Raw genomic sequence first — 16,939 nt, 5'->3', positions numbered from 1 at the left:
CTCACCCCAACCATCAATAAAATGGCTGTTGTGAAATTGTCCAGGAGCCGTAAGTTTTCATCATAAACAGCACTGCTTCCAGTATGAGTGGATGAATTTCAGCTTGCCAAGGATTAGAATCCTCCCATTACATTGCCTGAAAAAATGACTGTAAAACACTGTGTTTTATGCGGTGGAGGGGGGGTGACAAGCTCCCCTGAATCCTGTAAACGTGTACATACCAGTTTCCTTTTTGCACCAACCTGAAGAAGGGAGAAATTACCTGTGAAAAGGGAATCACTGCCAGCACAACTGAAGAACAATACTTTCCTGTGAAATGACTCTAATCCTCAGTGGGTTGACCTTCAGGCAAATTTTGCTTGACATTTCATTCTTCGTCCACCCATAGGATACCCAATATCATCACCTTAAGAAACACACAAAGGATAACCCTGCATGGTGAAAAATCCCATTTGCAAAGTAACAAGGCGTGTCCAGGTCCTTTGTCATTTATTGCATTTCACTGCCGAACACTGAACGAGAAGGAGACCAAGTATAAAGAGCAAACAGATTTTTAAAGGTACTGAACCAGTGAAACCTTCACACCAGTTCTGTTTAGATCAGTACACCTTGGAATCTGCAGTCTACCTTCCTGTATCTAATGATTTTAGTAGCTTTTACATTTCATGTCGTAAGGAAATAAGGGGGGGGGTCATGCTGCTGATTGCTAAGACTTACCCCTTGAACTCTAGAAGCTAGGAAAAAGCTTGCTATCCTAGGGTAAAGGGGTTTACTGATACAAATTTTATTACCATTTAATGGTACAAATACAAAGAATTTTGAGAAATGAAGAGGGGGATTACTGCTTTTCAAGAGCAAATAGCTGCTTATTTAGGAGACTGGAATTTTGTAACAAGTATGGCAGAAACATAGTATAGTCCTCAGGCATTTTAAACTGTCAAAGTTAGGAAGATACGCAAGTACCAACACCAAGGTGATGCAACTGTCTGCAGTTTCAAATACCAAATCAAATTCAACATCTATACATTTCTGCCAGTTAGACAGAAGTTAAGATAGAAAACGGATAAGGTTTATATTACCACTGAATACCTCTAAAAAGATAAAGATATATCCAACATTATCACATCATGCCCCTGTGCAGGTACATTGTGTATACAACTACCCTTTTATTTGAAGAAAGTACAGTTATGCAAGTAAACTTACCATAACAGTAGATGTTCGAATGATCATTGCTGCAGTAGCCTTAGCTATATGTGCTATATCCTGCCACGGATATAACAGCCAGCCAGCTTCCAAAGCTTCAGGGGACCTTCTACATACCCAAGGCATCAGTCATCTCAAGCTGAGCTGACTAAAAAGACAGGTTTGAGTGCAAAGTCCTTTAAATCTTTCATGCCAGTGAAGAGAGAGGCTGACATTTGAAAAGATAATGCTAGGAACAAATATTAAGTATTCAAACCTGACATACACAACACACCAAAAAACAAGGGGATGGAGGGAGGGAGGGAGTGACTACTGCAGCGGTGATTATTCGAACATTTACTGTTACTGTAAGTTTACTTACACTACTGTACTGTATTTCTCATAATGATCACTGCTGCACTACCCTTGGCTATATGAGTAGAATACCTCGGCTTTCTACATTTTGGAGGCGGAAGGAGAAGAGTCCAGGAGTCCAAGAGCCCATGGAGAATGGTCCTAGCAAAGCCTGATCTAGACCTAGAGAAGAAATCAAGTTTATAGTACTTTGTAAAAGTATGTACAGAGGACCAAGTTGTTGCTTCTAGAATACTTCTTGAAATCGAAAAAGCCATAGATGTAGCCAAGGCCCTGGTAGAGTGGGCCTTGGCCTGGAAAGTTTTGTTGTAGTGAGTATAACAAAAGGTAATAGACTTAAATAACCATTTTGAAACAAACAGTCTGCTTTAAACTAAGAAACACAGCAGAATGACAGAATGAAACTACTAACTTAAAACTAAAAACACTCGTGGAGGTAATAAGTAAAGCAACTCAAAAAAAAAAAAAAAAATCAGTAAACAGACAGAGAAGTCTGCTTTTAAGGTGATCTCTACTTCTTACCTTCACAACAAATGCACAACTGATCCTAACAATTGAAAGCTTTAGTTCTGTCAAGACAGTACCAGAGTTGTCTGTGGACATCCAAGGTAGAGTATCCTTATCCTTTCTCTCATGTTTAGGTTCAGGAAAAAAAACAAGATGGATAGTTTGGCTTACAGTAAAGTCGGATACAATTTTAGGCATAAAAAAGAATCAGTTCTCAAAGTAACATTGTCTTGCAGAAAAGGAGATAAGAGTTGACTCGCATTAAGAGCTTGCAACTCAGATACCCTTCTTGCAGAGGTCAAAGCAATCAGTAAAATGTTTTTTCATGTTAAGAACCTCAAGTCAGCTAGGTTAGCCAGTTCAAATGGAGCAAGTGTTAGCTTCCCTAACACAAAATCAGAACCCCAGAGAGGGGCCGCTGGTTTTCTTGGAGGCTGCTTATGCAAACCGCAGTCAAAAACATTTTGACATGGAAATGCACTGAAAGCAGAGATTCCATGGGCAGACATACTGAAATGGCCTATAAATGAACCTTGCAAAAGGAGTAAGAAAAGTCATAGGACAGTACCTCACACAATTATTGCAAAACCAGAGAAAGTACAGTTTTGTACCTACCATAAATGTAGATGTTCGAGGATCCACATTGCTGCAGTCCTTACTATTGGGTAGTCCGCTGTCCCAGTCAATACCAGAGGTGGCTGACGTCGGGTCAGGGCGCATTAGACATGACCGACGCCATATCCTCAGTCTTTCTTGCCCCAGATGTCAGAAGACCCTAAAAAGACAAGGCCCAAAATACCTGCACCAAAATTATGTACAATATATACAAAAATATATACAAAAATATCAACAGATAACCTCACCTACACAACCACCCCTAAACACAGAGGGGAAGGAGGTGTGGATCCTCGAACATCTACATTTATGGTAGGTACAAAACTGTACTATGTTCTTCGCTCCACATTGCTGCAGTCCTTACTATTGGGTAGAATCCCAAAGCAGAGGTAAGGGAGGCTGGCAAATCATAAAGAAGTAGGAGCTGACAACATGCCCTGCAAAACAGCTGTGGCAAAACCAGCCCTAGACTTAGAGTAGATAGGAAGGTGATAATGCTTAGAGAAAGTATGCACTGAACTCCAAGTAGCTGCCTCCAAAATATCTTTAGTTGCCACCCTCCCTACAAAAGGTGTTGAAGTGGCAGTAGCCCTAGTGGAATGAGGCCTAATCCCAGCTGGAATCTCCTTGCCATGATGGGAATAACAAAATGCAATGCAAAACCCAATCCACCTAGAAATAGTTTGTTTTGACACAGGCTTGCCCTGCGAACTCAAAGCAAAAGAAACAAACAACTGCTGAGACTGCCTAAAATCCTTAGTCCTGCTCAAATAATAACGCAATTGCCTGTGTACATCTAAAGTGTGCAAAATCTTTTCCCCTTTATTTTGGGGGTCTGCATAAAAGTAGGCAAATGAATAGTTTGGTTTAAAGCCACACTAGAAACCACCTTAGGCATAAAGGAAGGATTAGTACGTAATGATACCCTATCCTTATGGAAAATCAAAAGGGCTCTACTGCCATAAGGGCCTGCAACTCAGACACCCTTCTTGCAGAAGTAATAGCCAAAAGAAAAGCAGTCTTCCATGACAAGTATTTCAATTCAGCAGTAGCCGCAGGCTCAAAAGGTTGTAGAGTAAGTTTTTCCAACACAAAATTGAGATCCCAAGCAGGAGTAGGAGCTCTCTTATATTCTTTGCCCTCTAAGAAACTGCTTGAACAAAGGATGCGAAAACAATGGTGGGTCACAATCATAGTGAGCTGAAATTGCTGCAGCATGAATCTTAATGGAAGAGAAGGACAAACCTTTGTCCAATAACTCAGTAAGATATTGAAGAGCCACACTCAAATTAGGCTCAGAAACCTCCAAATTCTTTGCTGTACTCCAAAATAAAAATCTCTTCCATTTTTCTCGTACACTTTCCTTGTACTAGGTCTTCTAGCTTCCATAATCACATTTAAAACTTGTTGAGGAAGTTGAGACCTGCTGTGTTTCAACACAGAATATGCCAGGCTGTTAGATGGAGAGAGTGAAGCTTGACATTGAGCAGATGACCGTCCTTCTGAGATAACAGATGAGGAATCAAAGGTAAAGGCCATGGAGGCTTCCTTACCAGACTCCTTAGTAGTGGGTACCAGTGTTGTCGAGGCCAATCTGGAGCTATCAAAATCATCCTTGGCTTGTCTTGTCTGACTTTTAATAGCACCTTTGGAAGAAGAGGCAGAGGTGGAAAGGCATACACATGAAGGTTTTTCCAACTGAAAGACAGAGCATCCACTTTCCAAGCTGTGCGATGAAACCCCTTTGTGCAAAACTTTGGCAGCTGGTGGTTTAGTGGAGAAGCGAACAGATCTATGTCTGGAGTTCCCATGACACTGTCAATTTCTGAAATACATGAAGATCCAGTTTCCACTGTGGGGATCCATGATTTGTCTGCTTAACACATCTGCTAAGGAGTTCTGTGCTCCTGGCAGAAACCTTGCCTGAAGAGTTAGTTGCAAGTCTCCCATAAAATCATTGCTTGCCTGCATAGAGGATAAGCTTGTTGATGTACCACATGACAGTTGTGTTGTCTGTTAGAATCAACACCTGCCCTGGAAGAAGTAACTCCTTGAAAGCCATTAATGCAAACTGCCAACATCTCCTTCATGTTGATATGTAGATGCTGTAGTCTGGCAGGCCACTTGTCTTGTATCCACTTTCCATTTAGATGAGCTCCCAAGCAATGTCCGAGGCATCTGTCGTTAAAATCTGACTCGCCTCTGGCCGGGTCACAGAGAGTCCCTTGTTTAGGTGACATTCCTGAGCCCACCACAAAAATTCTTTTTGAAGGCAAGGTATTATTTGAATGACAGTGTCCAAATCCTGGCAGTGCTGTGTCCATACATTTTGAGATACCATTGTAGCTTCCTCATATGCAGTTTGGCATTGGGAAGCACCAGAATACAAGATGCCATGAACCCTAATGCTTGAAGGACTGTCCTTGCAGTCAGCACGGACTGATGAGATAGTTGATGGAAGTAAAGTGATAGACTCTTTTGTTTGTCCGTGTATTCAGTCTCACACCCAGAAAGCACATGTCTTGAGAGGGTACTAGACTGGACTTTATTTCGTTCACAGAATACCCTAGGCATCTTAGCACTGCTATAACATATTCCAGATGCTGTAGAAGGTCTTCCTTTCTTGAGCCAGAATCAGGCAGTCGCCCAAGTAAGGATAGATTTGAATTCCTTGTAGCCTGAAGTAAGCTATCACTGAGCCAGAACCTTTGTGAATACTTGGGCGCAGTAGATAAGCCAAAGGGCAATGCAGAGAACTGATAATGAGAATTTCAGATACTTCCTGCAACTTAGCCTTATAGGCACATGAAGGTAAGCTTCCTTGAGATCTAAAGTTACCATCCAGTGATCTTTGCCCAGCAGAGGTAAAAGCTGTTGTAACGTCAACATCTTGAACTTGGGAATGTCCAGATAAGTGTTGAGGAGAGATAAATCCAAAATTGGTCTCTCTTTGGTACTAGGAACAGGTGAGAATAAATTTCTGATACAGGGACTGGCTGAATGGCCCCTATCTGGAGTAACTGAGAAATTTGCTTGTGAGCCTCTTTATGCCTTTGAAAGGGGCAATGTATGGAAATAGAACAATGATATCCAACACCCATCTGTCTTGAGTAAAATCTACTGGCAGCTGAAAAAAGGTCATCATTTGGGTGTGTTTAAAAAAGGACTGACCCTGCCCTCACCAGAAGTCTGAGCAGGAGAACTAGACTGGGAATCATAAGCAGGATATGTCCACCCCTTAGCAGGCCAATTTCTACTAAACTGGAGGCTGCACCTGCAAAAATCTTTAACAGTTTGCATAGACTTAGCTTTGTCCTCCATTTTCTTTAAAACTGCTTCCACAGGCGAACCAAACAACACATCAGACTGTAAAGGAGCATCCAAAATCCTTGTCTTAACATGCTCAGCTAAATTCTGATCCCTCAACCAGGCATGCAAGAACAGAACTAGTGGCAGCCACCCTCGAGGAGGCCTGTACAGCATCAAAACCACATTGCAAAGAATGCTTACCCACTTGTTCAGACACATGAACCAAATCCAGCAACTCTTTACACTCAATACCTTCCGCCAAAGCATCCACCTTAGATTTCAATTGTGAAAGGAGATAATTTTGATATTTTAGCATGTGAAACTGACCCACCTATCCAAAGCCCTTGCCTCTTTATCAGTGGGAACAGGATTTTTAACCACAGAGGCCTTAACACCTTTATAGTACCTATCAGGTTTAACAGGAGCAGGAGGCAAAGAATCAGGGTTCAGCATCTTCCACCACATTCAACACAGGAGGTATAGCTAAGGGCCTGCTGGGTAAAAACAAGAATTCCTAAGCCTTTTCCTGAATCAGAGTAATCCTGGCCTTCCCATTTAAAGTGCTCCCCTCATGATGCAGAGTTGAAAAATGAGAAATCCCTCAGCAGGAGAAAGCTGTAGGAGGAATCATCCACATCAGAATCAGAATAAGGAGGATACTCCTGCAAATCTTCCGCAGAAGACTCAGAAGCCTCTGAACACTGTTCAAAACTATCAAACTCCTGATCCTCTTATCAGGAGGGGCATAGAACCTCTAATCATAGTAATCAAATCTTCTGCCATTTTAAGCATATGTTTTGAAGCTGAACTTGGCCTACCTCTCAAAGAAGTTTTGGCAACAGAAGGAGAGGCTCTAACTACCTTGGGAGGAGAGGGAAGACCAGTTACCTGAGAAGCCCTCAGCCTGGCCTACCTCCTGAGAAGGCACATCCTGTAACAGTAAAGTTTCTGCCTGAGACTCAGAAAACTCCTGGCAAAACTCCCGCCCACTGAGTTTTCTAAAGAACCAAACACTAACCTGGCACAGTCTAACCTTTGTTAAACCTAGCACAAGAGCGCATCCAACAACGCAAGAAATACAGTTATTCACTTTTTCTGACATCCGTTAAATACTGAGGCAAGAAAGGACTGCAGCAATGTGGAACGAAGAACATCTAGCCCTAAATGGTTATATTGTTGGCACCAACTGGAAAACATTTTCTATTTGCTAATACATGACTTTCTATTAGAAGGCTTTCTTGCCTCCATTAGTACCTGCTGCATGTCCTCAGAAAACAGGTGACTAAAGGGAATTAAGACCCCGTCATCCAAGCAGTCAACTGAAGTTGATTGGGGTCAGGGTGTATCAAACACCCCTGATCTTGTGTGATTAGAGCAAGTCTGTGAGGAAGCCTGTAGTAATTCCCCATGGCTATTTCCAAAAGAAGGGATAGACAGTGTTGCCTCGGCCAGAAGGGATCACCACAATAACCTTGGAAGATTCCTTCCGAATCTTCAGAAGTACCCTGCATATCAGTAGAAAGGGTGGAAAAACATATAGAAGGATTCCTGTCCAAGGAAAAGAAAATGCATCTGTGTTACAGGCCTCATTGCATGGAATACTGGAGCAATATCTAACCAGCTTATTTTTTAAAGGAGAGGTGAAAAGGTCTTCTTGAGGAACTCCCCACAGATGGATAAAATCTTGGAAGATTCCCTGAGCCAGCCTCCAACTGAAGGACTGCTCTTATCCTGCTCAGCTTGTCTGCCACACAGTTTTGTTCTGACAGAAATCAGGATGTCTGTAGAATGAGATTGCACTATGACACTACATCCGCAAGCTAATATGACTAGCCTGCAAAGGGGGTGTGACCTGGTTTCACCTTGCTTTTTGATGTACCACATGACTAAGGCATGGTCTGCAACAACCTGAAGAGGTTCAAGGGACCAAATATGATTCTGACAGAAGCACGAACTTCTTTTCCCATACTTATCAATGATCTTTCCATCCTTACCAGAATGGGTAGGATTGGAATTAACGCTACATTAAAGCTATACTTGCTGGGTCAGGTTTGGGAAAAGTGTAGAAAAACTTCAAAAGCCTGAGGAACTTTATATATCCTATCTACCCTTTTAGGGGCAGCTGGACGACTGTCTGAAAAACTGCAGGCAGTAACACACACAACCTCCAAAGCTGGCAGAACTAAAGGAATTACTGAAGGTTCTGGAAATTCGTTGCCAGTCTCAAAAAGTAAAATAAACAAAATTTCTCCACCAAAATGGTTATCAAAAGCTTTAAACAAGTTTTAATATGACAAGAAAAAAGAACTCTCACTTGAAAATCTAATACAGTGTTGTGACAGTCTGTTTAAAGACAAACTCCAGGATTTTAAATAATTTTCCTGAATGTAAAGCATTATTAAAAAAACAATGTTTTTCCCCAAAGGGAATTCACCTGCCCAGCAAAGGAGAATCACAAGCCAACCATCAATCATTGAAGGCCTCACAGGAGCGTACTGTTCAGCGGCAGGAAAGCTCTGAAGGGCTTGGTGCCCAAAGCTATATTTTTAGACAACTCAGATTGAGCTGACCGATTGTGTGTGTGCATGGAAGGTGCCCTGAAGCTTTGTGAACTAGCCAGCTATTATATCCTTGATAGGATATAACCCCTACAGCTAACACTACTGCAGCACCAATCAATATAATGAACATGCATTGCTGGTTTGCAACAAGTTACCTTAAACAAGAAGCATTTGTTAACTGACGTATACAACTGTTCGGAAATAACTTGCATGATGGATGATTGAGTTGGCATGATCAGGAAGCCAACTACATCTGAGTGACACCTCCAGATGCATCTGTAGTTAACTCCCACTGACACCTCAAATATTGCTTGTTCACATTTGCATCAATAATTCCAAAACCATGGTATGTACAAGATTTTAAAATATATTACCTTAACGCTTACACAGTGGCAAACTTAACTGCATTAATATTTGACCTCTGTCTAGTGTAGGTAAATATATATTCTGTTGTTTTTATTATATTAATCTATATAGATACAGTTTTCAAATTTTTCTAAATATCTCAACAACCAAGTAACACAGACAGAACTCCTCAGCCTCATATGAAAGCTGAGAGCCAGATGAATAAAACGCTGATAGCAGTATGTGTAACTTGAGATACTGTAAGTCGTTTACAAAATATTACAAATGTAATAGTTACTGTGTTTTCTATGACTTATAAAATTCAGTTTAAGACCTAGAACCTAAAGAATACTACCACTATAAAAATTGTTTGTTTTGAAGAGTTCGCCATTTATACTTCTTTCATAACCCCTATGGTTCCAGAGATATGAACATTTGTTTGAAATGTGAGGACATAATGTGATTCTGTCAAAGGGCAGTGGCTCCTTCCATTAGAAGTTAAAGTGCAAACCTCCTGAGCTCCATTGGAATTAATGAGTTAAGGAAAATTTAGAGTATGAGAAAGAAATCACGTCACACTAGACTATCGATGAAAAACAATGTGGAGACTAAGGAAAACAGAAAACGTATTTTGCAACTCTGGAAGTTTATAAAGGTTATATATCCCTGCAGGAAGAAGATGTACAAGTTAAAAATGAAGCCGGAAAGATTTTAAATAAAAAAATGTGAATTCTTACAGGGATCTATAAAGTACCGTTATCTTTATAATTCCCCAGAATATAAGAAATCATTACTAACATCACAATATATTATAGCTGGACCTAAGAACAAGAATGGAATTTATTTTACAGTCAGATTCCTGTAGTAATAATGGAGGTTATATGTCAATATTTTCTAAAATTATGTCAGCTGAAGAGTGAGGGGTGTAAATATGTGAAGGCAATTACAGCATTTAAACGGTTTACAACTGCCTAAATAAATCAGATGAAACACTGGCAAAGATGGCACTCATAACTCAGGAAGAATGTAAAATATTCTACAGGGGCAGGAAAGGGGTAAAACACCAGACACTGATGGTATCCCAGGACAGAATTGGAGATTACATAAAAAAATTAATAACTAATATCATATTGGATAAAACACATAACAAGGTCTTAGAAAAATATATAGGTTTGTAGGTTTATAAAAGGGGTAGCCATTCCAAAGTAAGGGAAGACTTGGCTCATAAAGACCAGTATCTATACTGACCAGTTGTAACAAATTATTTATGTCAATGCTTCCCTTGAGGTTAGTCAAATATAAGCCATGACTCACTGACAATGACCAATGTGGATATGTTGTAGGAATTCAGGCATCTGCTAATACACAGAAGGCTGGATTAACAATGAAGACTGTAGAGATAACCAAATCTAAACTACGGATTGTGAACTGTGATACAGACAAAACCTTTGATACAGTACAATGGTATTACCTAACACATGAACTTCTCTAGTTTGGGATATTTATATGTGGGGTTTGATCATGACTATATATATAATGCTTCTGAGGTTAGGGTGAAAATACATGCTAAAATGTCAATGCTGTCTAGATTTTCAAGAACAAGGCAAGGTCTTCCTTTGCTCCCAGGTTTGTTTGCCTTATATTTTGAAATTCCTGGCAGACAGGAAGGAATTTAAATTTAAAAGGGTACTTAGGAAGGGAAGCGGTAAAGATTCTTATATATTTATATTTCTTTGCTTGTTTGTATTTCTTGACTGGGGTAGAGCACTGATCTTAAAGGACCATTTTCAAGCTTAACCTGTGGATACATGAAATTCCCAGTCAGATGTTTTAACATATTCAGCCAGTCTAGGCAAGAATACTGATGGCACATTTTAATTAACTGGACAAATCTGCAGTATTCTCAGGGTATAAGAAAAATAATGTAAAGACAATAGCAACAGCCATGAATTTCAGTCCTTCTCTGTATTTATTTATTTACTGCATTTGTTTACCGGGATAGTCCACTGGGCCTGAAATGAGCCCATTTTCAGTGGAGGCCCTGGGAGAAAAGCTACACATTTAATTTCATACAAAGAAGATTACACACAACAATACAGAGTATATAAGACAGTAGTAGCACATTAAATGTAAGTTATGACCACACAGAATTTGATAACAACATTGAATAAATTGATGACAACAGTAAAAACGGTTTACAATCATGATGTGAGTGTAGGAATATAAGTTTTAGATACTGAGTACGATTATTGGCAGAGAGAAGAAATTAGCTTAAAAGGTAGAAAGAAGAGGACAGAAAGGCTTAAGGTAGGCATATAGTGCAGGCTAATGTGATAGCAGAAGGAGTTGGTGTGCTAGAGAGAGGGGGAAGATAGATTAGTTGATGAGTGGTAGAGTGAGGATTCTGAGGGGGGGGTCAAGTTTCGGGGCTGTTGGGGGGGTGCAGGTGCATATCCAATGTGAGGAGAGATGAAGTTTAAGGGCTTTTTTGAAGGCAGTGGGATTGGTGATAGCTCTGAGTGAAGAGGGGAGATTATTCCATAGCTTTGCAACAGTAAAAGAGTACAGCATTTGACCGGCTGAAAGCTTAGGTTTATCAATGTTTAACAGCATTTTGCTTTCTGACCTAAGATGTCGATTAGGATGATACATGGCCAGAATGCTGGAGAGTGATGGGCAGGCTGCTGGGTAGTAAATAAGTTTATGGGCAGTAGTTAGTTATACGTATGTGATTTAGTAGTGGAATTCAAGCCAATTTAGTTGATGTAGTATGGAACAGTGGTGGGTGGAGAATTTAGCATTTGTAGCAAATTTGGCAACTTTGTTGTACCATGAGTCAAGTTTAGTTTTCAGAGAGGACTACATATTGGTGAGGATGGGGCGTCATATAACAGGAGTTGGAACCAGGAAGGACGCTAAGAAAGTAGTTGTGCCTATAAAGGCCTCCTAGTTTTTGATGTTTTTTTTTATGCTGTTATGGATATGATGGTCAAAGGTTAAGTTGCTGTCAATGATGACACCCAGCAATTTGGTACTGGGAACAACTTCAATAGTAGTATTATTTTGGGAATGAACAGAGAATTCAGACTTGTGACTGGGCTGGATTTTGGGGGGTAAATACTAAGAGCTTAGTTTTACTGGGGTTAAGGGCGAGATGGTTCTGTGACATACAGGATTCGGTTGAGGTAAATGCTTCTTGGGTAAGTTGCTGAAGTACAGAGGCAGATTTTGAAGAGCAGATAATAGTGGAATCATCTGCGTATTGGATTACAGTACTGTGGGTAAGAGTACTGTGGAATTGATTGATGAATATACCGAATAAAAGGGGACCCAGTATAGAACCCTGGGGAACCCCTGTATTAGTACTGATGAATGGGGAGGTGCAGTGCTGCCATATAGTAGATTGTTGCTTGTTAATGAGATAGTTGGAAAACCAATGAAAGGTCAGGGGAGAGATGCCGAGGTTGGAGAGTTTAGTAAATAGAAGGGAGTGGGAAACTTGTGTCAAATGTTTTTGACAGATCAAGAAAGACTATGGATCCAGTGTCCTCATGTCTATTAACTATGTCCAGGAAGGAAATTAGGGCAGGGTTAGTGCTATGTCCTGGGCTAAAGCCATGCTGGGTGGTGGAAAGGAGTTGGTGTTTAACGAGGTGACTACGGAGCTGAGTGTAAATGCACTTCTCTAGTATTTTTGAGATGGGGGAAAGAATGGCAATAGGTCTGAAGTTTGAGATGTCAGAGTTATTGCCACCTTTATGAAGTGGGAGAACATATGATTTTTTTTCCAGTTATCAGGTATACATGATTCCTAAATGGACCTACTGATGAGAATACTGATTGGGTAAGCTATGGGGGAGGTTGACAACTGTAAGAATTCTGCAGGTAGGTTATCTGGGGCATTGGTACATGGTTTTAGTTTATGAAGAAGTTTTTGTATGACTGAGGTAGGTATGAGAGAGAGTGAGAAAGTGGGTATTGAAGTAGATAGGGTGTGTACTATTGTAGAGTTTAGGGGGTTTGTGTTGATGGGTGGGAAGGTGGTAGTAATCTTAGCAATGGTGTCAATGAAACAAGAGTTAAAGAGTGAGGCTAACTCACAGGGTGTTTTTTCTGGGTTTGGACATGGATTATAGTTAGTTCCAGGATGCAGTAGGGAGTTGACTGCTCCCCAAAATTTCTTAGGGTTTTGATTATGGGTCTGGAAGTATTCTTTTTTGTTTCTGAATACTAATTGTTTGACCCGATTGCGAAGTTGTTTATACTGCATGAGGTTGGAAGGAGTTTTGTTTTTTTAGCCAGGCTTTCTAGGCTTTATCCCTAGAGGACATAATTTGCTTTCTGGACTTGGCAAGCCAGTTAGCATGTTTTGTTTAGACTCTTTTCAGCTGGAAAGGGGTCAGACTATTTAGGATCTCTAGAAATGTGGAACTGAAGAATTCCACATCTTGATTAAAAGGGAGAGATTTTAATGGATTCCAGTTAGTATTGTGCAGTATGTCATTAAGGGTATTTGGGTAGAAGTGGGCTAGATCTCGGATGTATCTATATCAGTGTATGTTTGGTAAAGTGGTAGGTTTACGTATCATGAATGTAGGAGAGTGGTCGCTTATGCTGTGTGGGAGTGTACCAGAGGTGGAAATTTTATTAGGGTCAGGAACCATGATGCAATCCAGAAATGAAACCTTTGTTGTTCCTACTGTCATGTCTAGTAATGTCAGAAATAAGATGAGTATAGATGGGAAGGTTGATGTCTGAGGAGGGGTGGTTATTGGAGATGTCTAACCAGTTAATATTAACATCGACTAGAATGATTGATATTGTTAGTTGTCCAGGCAAGAATATCTTCAAGAATGGGAATATTGTTGCCTGGGGGAATGTATATGACTATGATACAAAGGCTTTTATAGTCATTTAGTTTTAAGAAGGAAATCAGTGACTCTGCGATGGAGAAAGGGGGAATAGGCTTTGAATATGGAATCACTGTAAAGGTGCTTGGATACAATAAGGCAATGCCTCCACCTTTTTTGTGGAGTCTGTCTGTTCTAAGGCAGGAATAGTTTGGGGGAAGAAATTCAGTATCCTTTATATATGGTTTTAGCCAAGTCTCGGTTATGGCTGTAAAGTCTGGTTTATATTGACTTAACCGTGCATATAGAAGGGGGACTTTATTTCTTATACTTTGAGTGTTGATGGTGGTGAAATTTATGGAATTTTGTGGAGTTAGGGGCATTGTGAGAGGAGGAAGAAGGGTCAGGTTTAGGGTGTATATCACCACATTGAACTAGGCTAAGATGAGTAGGAAACTGATTTGGATGAACTTTTGATTTGATTTGATTTATTTGATTTACCATTTGTTGACCGGGAATGTCCGACTAGGTTCCACAGAGCCTGTTTTCAGCGGAGGCCCGGGGAGAAACGCTCCAGATGCATGTCTTTGGAATGTGGGAGGAAACCGGAGTACCCGGAGGAAACCCACACAAACACAGGGAGAACATACAAACTCCACACAGAAGGCACCCCAGCCGAGAATCGAACTGGAGAACCTCTTGCTGTGAGGTGACAACGTTAACCGCTGCACCACTGTGCCGCCCACATTTGGATCCTTGAAATAGTTCTGGGCTAGGTTAGTAGGGCGACAATCCTTTTCCAAAATTAAATCAGTGGCATACAGACTAGGGCAGACTACAGAGTAGCTGGAGGAGGTGACATTGGAGATAGATGTTGCTGATGTGGGTTTGGGAGGTATACAAGTTGGGTGAAGTGATGAGAGTTCTAGAAGGACACAGAGGTAAATATTAAATATAAGGTGAGAGATGTTGAATATAAGGGGCATTACTGTGAGGAGTGGAGAGTAACAGGTGAATATATGGGGTGAAGTTTATAAAGAAGTAGAGAGGATATGATAAATGAAGTAGGGATAGGAGTATTGAGGTGGAACTAGTGAAGCAGGGGTAGAGTGCTTTGGTGTGAAGGTAAGGAAGGAAGGTGGGAATAGACTAAGGAAGAGGTGTGGAAATATGTGTGGTTATTAGGCTTTAGGTATGTAGATGGGTAGAGGAGGTGAAATATAAGGGGAAGGTGAAAAAGGGGTTGGGCTGTTAGATGATAGCGTGTTTGTCTGGGTTTGGAGGAGGTGGAGTGTGATTGGCAGATGGATGGGTAGGAGGGGCAAGGATAGGTATAAATATAATTGATGTGGGGGTGGGTGGGAATGTGGGTAGAGTAGCGGAGTGGAGTCAGCCTGAGTGCATTAATGAAACATTAAGTATATTAAGTATATTAAATATCTGGGAAAAGTTTAAAAAATACAACAAGACTGGGAGACTAGTGGTAAGATAACTTAAAACAACCAAACCACTTGCGAATTAGAGGTAAGCAGAATAAGCAGAAAAATTAAAACTTGTCTCTTTTTTAATGTCAAACTTTTTAATAACGCTTTCGTCATGAAAGGACTTCTTCAGAAAAACAATTCCATTCACTAAATGACAACCTTTATACAAGACACTCTCCAATAAAATCTTCAATTAACAATCAAACTATTAAAATTTAAAACTGCATTCATAAAATACAAAATGCAGCTATTAGAAAAACTATTACAAAAAACTGGAAAGTGTTAGAGGGTAATTCTGACATTTTCAAAGCTATAGGAAATGAACCAACATTTGTTTATAAAAGAAAAGCCCATTTTAAAATCTACTACAAAAAGAAAACACTAAAATAGAGCTTTTTTGACAAGTAAATTAAGGGGATGCATATTTGTGGCATGTGCAGGATATGGGGTTCATATATGTTAGCCACTATATTGCTTTAGAAACTTTTGATTGTACAATATGAACTGCTGGCAGATACACTTGTAAATCTATAGGAGTAGTATATATTGGAATGTGTTTGGGCCGTCAAGCATTTTATATAGGCATGACTACCAGCAGCACAGAAAAAAAGAATTAAAGAACACATCTATGGTATCAAGGTTAAAGACATAAATAATGCCTTGTTCAAACACACTATTACCTGGGTGAACTATAAAAAATTATTTTCAATATTACAAGTCCCTTTATACAAGAGAGGAGGGTGTTATACGAATAAATTAGAAAGGGTAGAAACAGAAAAGCCAGTTAGACTTAGGGCAGACAAGTTTATGGGAATAAGAAAATATAAACATAAAATGCTTTTTTAGAAGAAAAAAAGATTAAAACTTTATAAAACATAAGTTTATAGTTTTATTAACTTCGTGTTTTAAACACCATGGGTGATATTTATAATAAAATAAATTTTGGGGTATTTTTTATTTTATGACTGTAGTTTTAAACTTTAATTGATTGTTAATTTAAGATTTTTATTGGACAGTGTTTTCTATAAAGGTTGTAATTTAGTGAATGGAATTGTTTTTCTGATGAAGTCATTTCATAACGAAAGCATTATTAAAAAGTTTGACGGTAAAACAGACTAGTTGATTTTCCCACTTATTCCACTTACCTTTACTTCACAAGTGGTTTTGTTGTTTTATTTGGGAATAGTGTTTGTCCATAAGCTTGAACAGCCTATTACTATGACATACAAGGAAGCTGAAAAAGAGGGCAAAGAATGAATTCTCTAGATGGAAAATTACTCAGCTGGAGTTGGAACAAATGATACAAAATGCCTGTATTTTGTTTTTTTTTTATTCTTCCCTCCTCCTTTTTCCCAGTACTAATGCATCTCTTTTAAGCATTTCCTGCATACGTTCCCAAAAAACGTTTGAGAACAATTAAAAATTGTGATCAGATGCTTTAGTTGTACACTGAATTTGTAAATGCCTTTGGGTCCTTTGGACATGATTAAGCTGGGTTCCCCCATCTTACCATCAGTAACTTCAGTCATTTCGGAAATGCTAACCTTGGATGCTATACTAACCTCTGGTGGGGTTGCAGTAGAAGGCTTCTGAGTAAGTGTCGTGCATACTATGAGTTCCGAAACTACTGCCGGTAGGTTTGAGTCTGACTGAACAGTGGTGGCCATCATTTACTGAGCAAGGTATTTAAGGCTCTCAGCTTGAGTTTCTA

The 16,939-nt window shown here is 39.8% G+C and overlaps 1 protein-coding gene across 4 annotated transcripts in view; it reads right to left on the bottom strand.

Annotated features, from left to right (window-relative positions):
- Window positions 1-16,939, bottom strand: part of LOC122809628 (gastrula zinc finger protein XlCGF26.1-like) — a 382,837-nt gene that overhangs the window by 81,443 nt on the left and 284,455 nt on the right. The gene's annotated exons all lie outside the window — the stretch shown is intronic.

Source organism: Protopterus annectens, chromosome 1.part1 (assembly GCF_019279795.1).
Source record: "Protopterus annectens isolate FY-2018-M chromosome 1.part1, PAN1.0, whole genome shotgun sequence".
NCBI classification, from domain to species: Eukaryota; Metazoa; Chordata; order Ceratodontiformes; family Protopteridae; genus Protopterus; species Protopterus annectens.
This window is presented reverse-complemented; position numbering and strand designations above follow the sequence as displayed.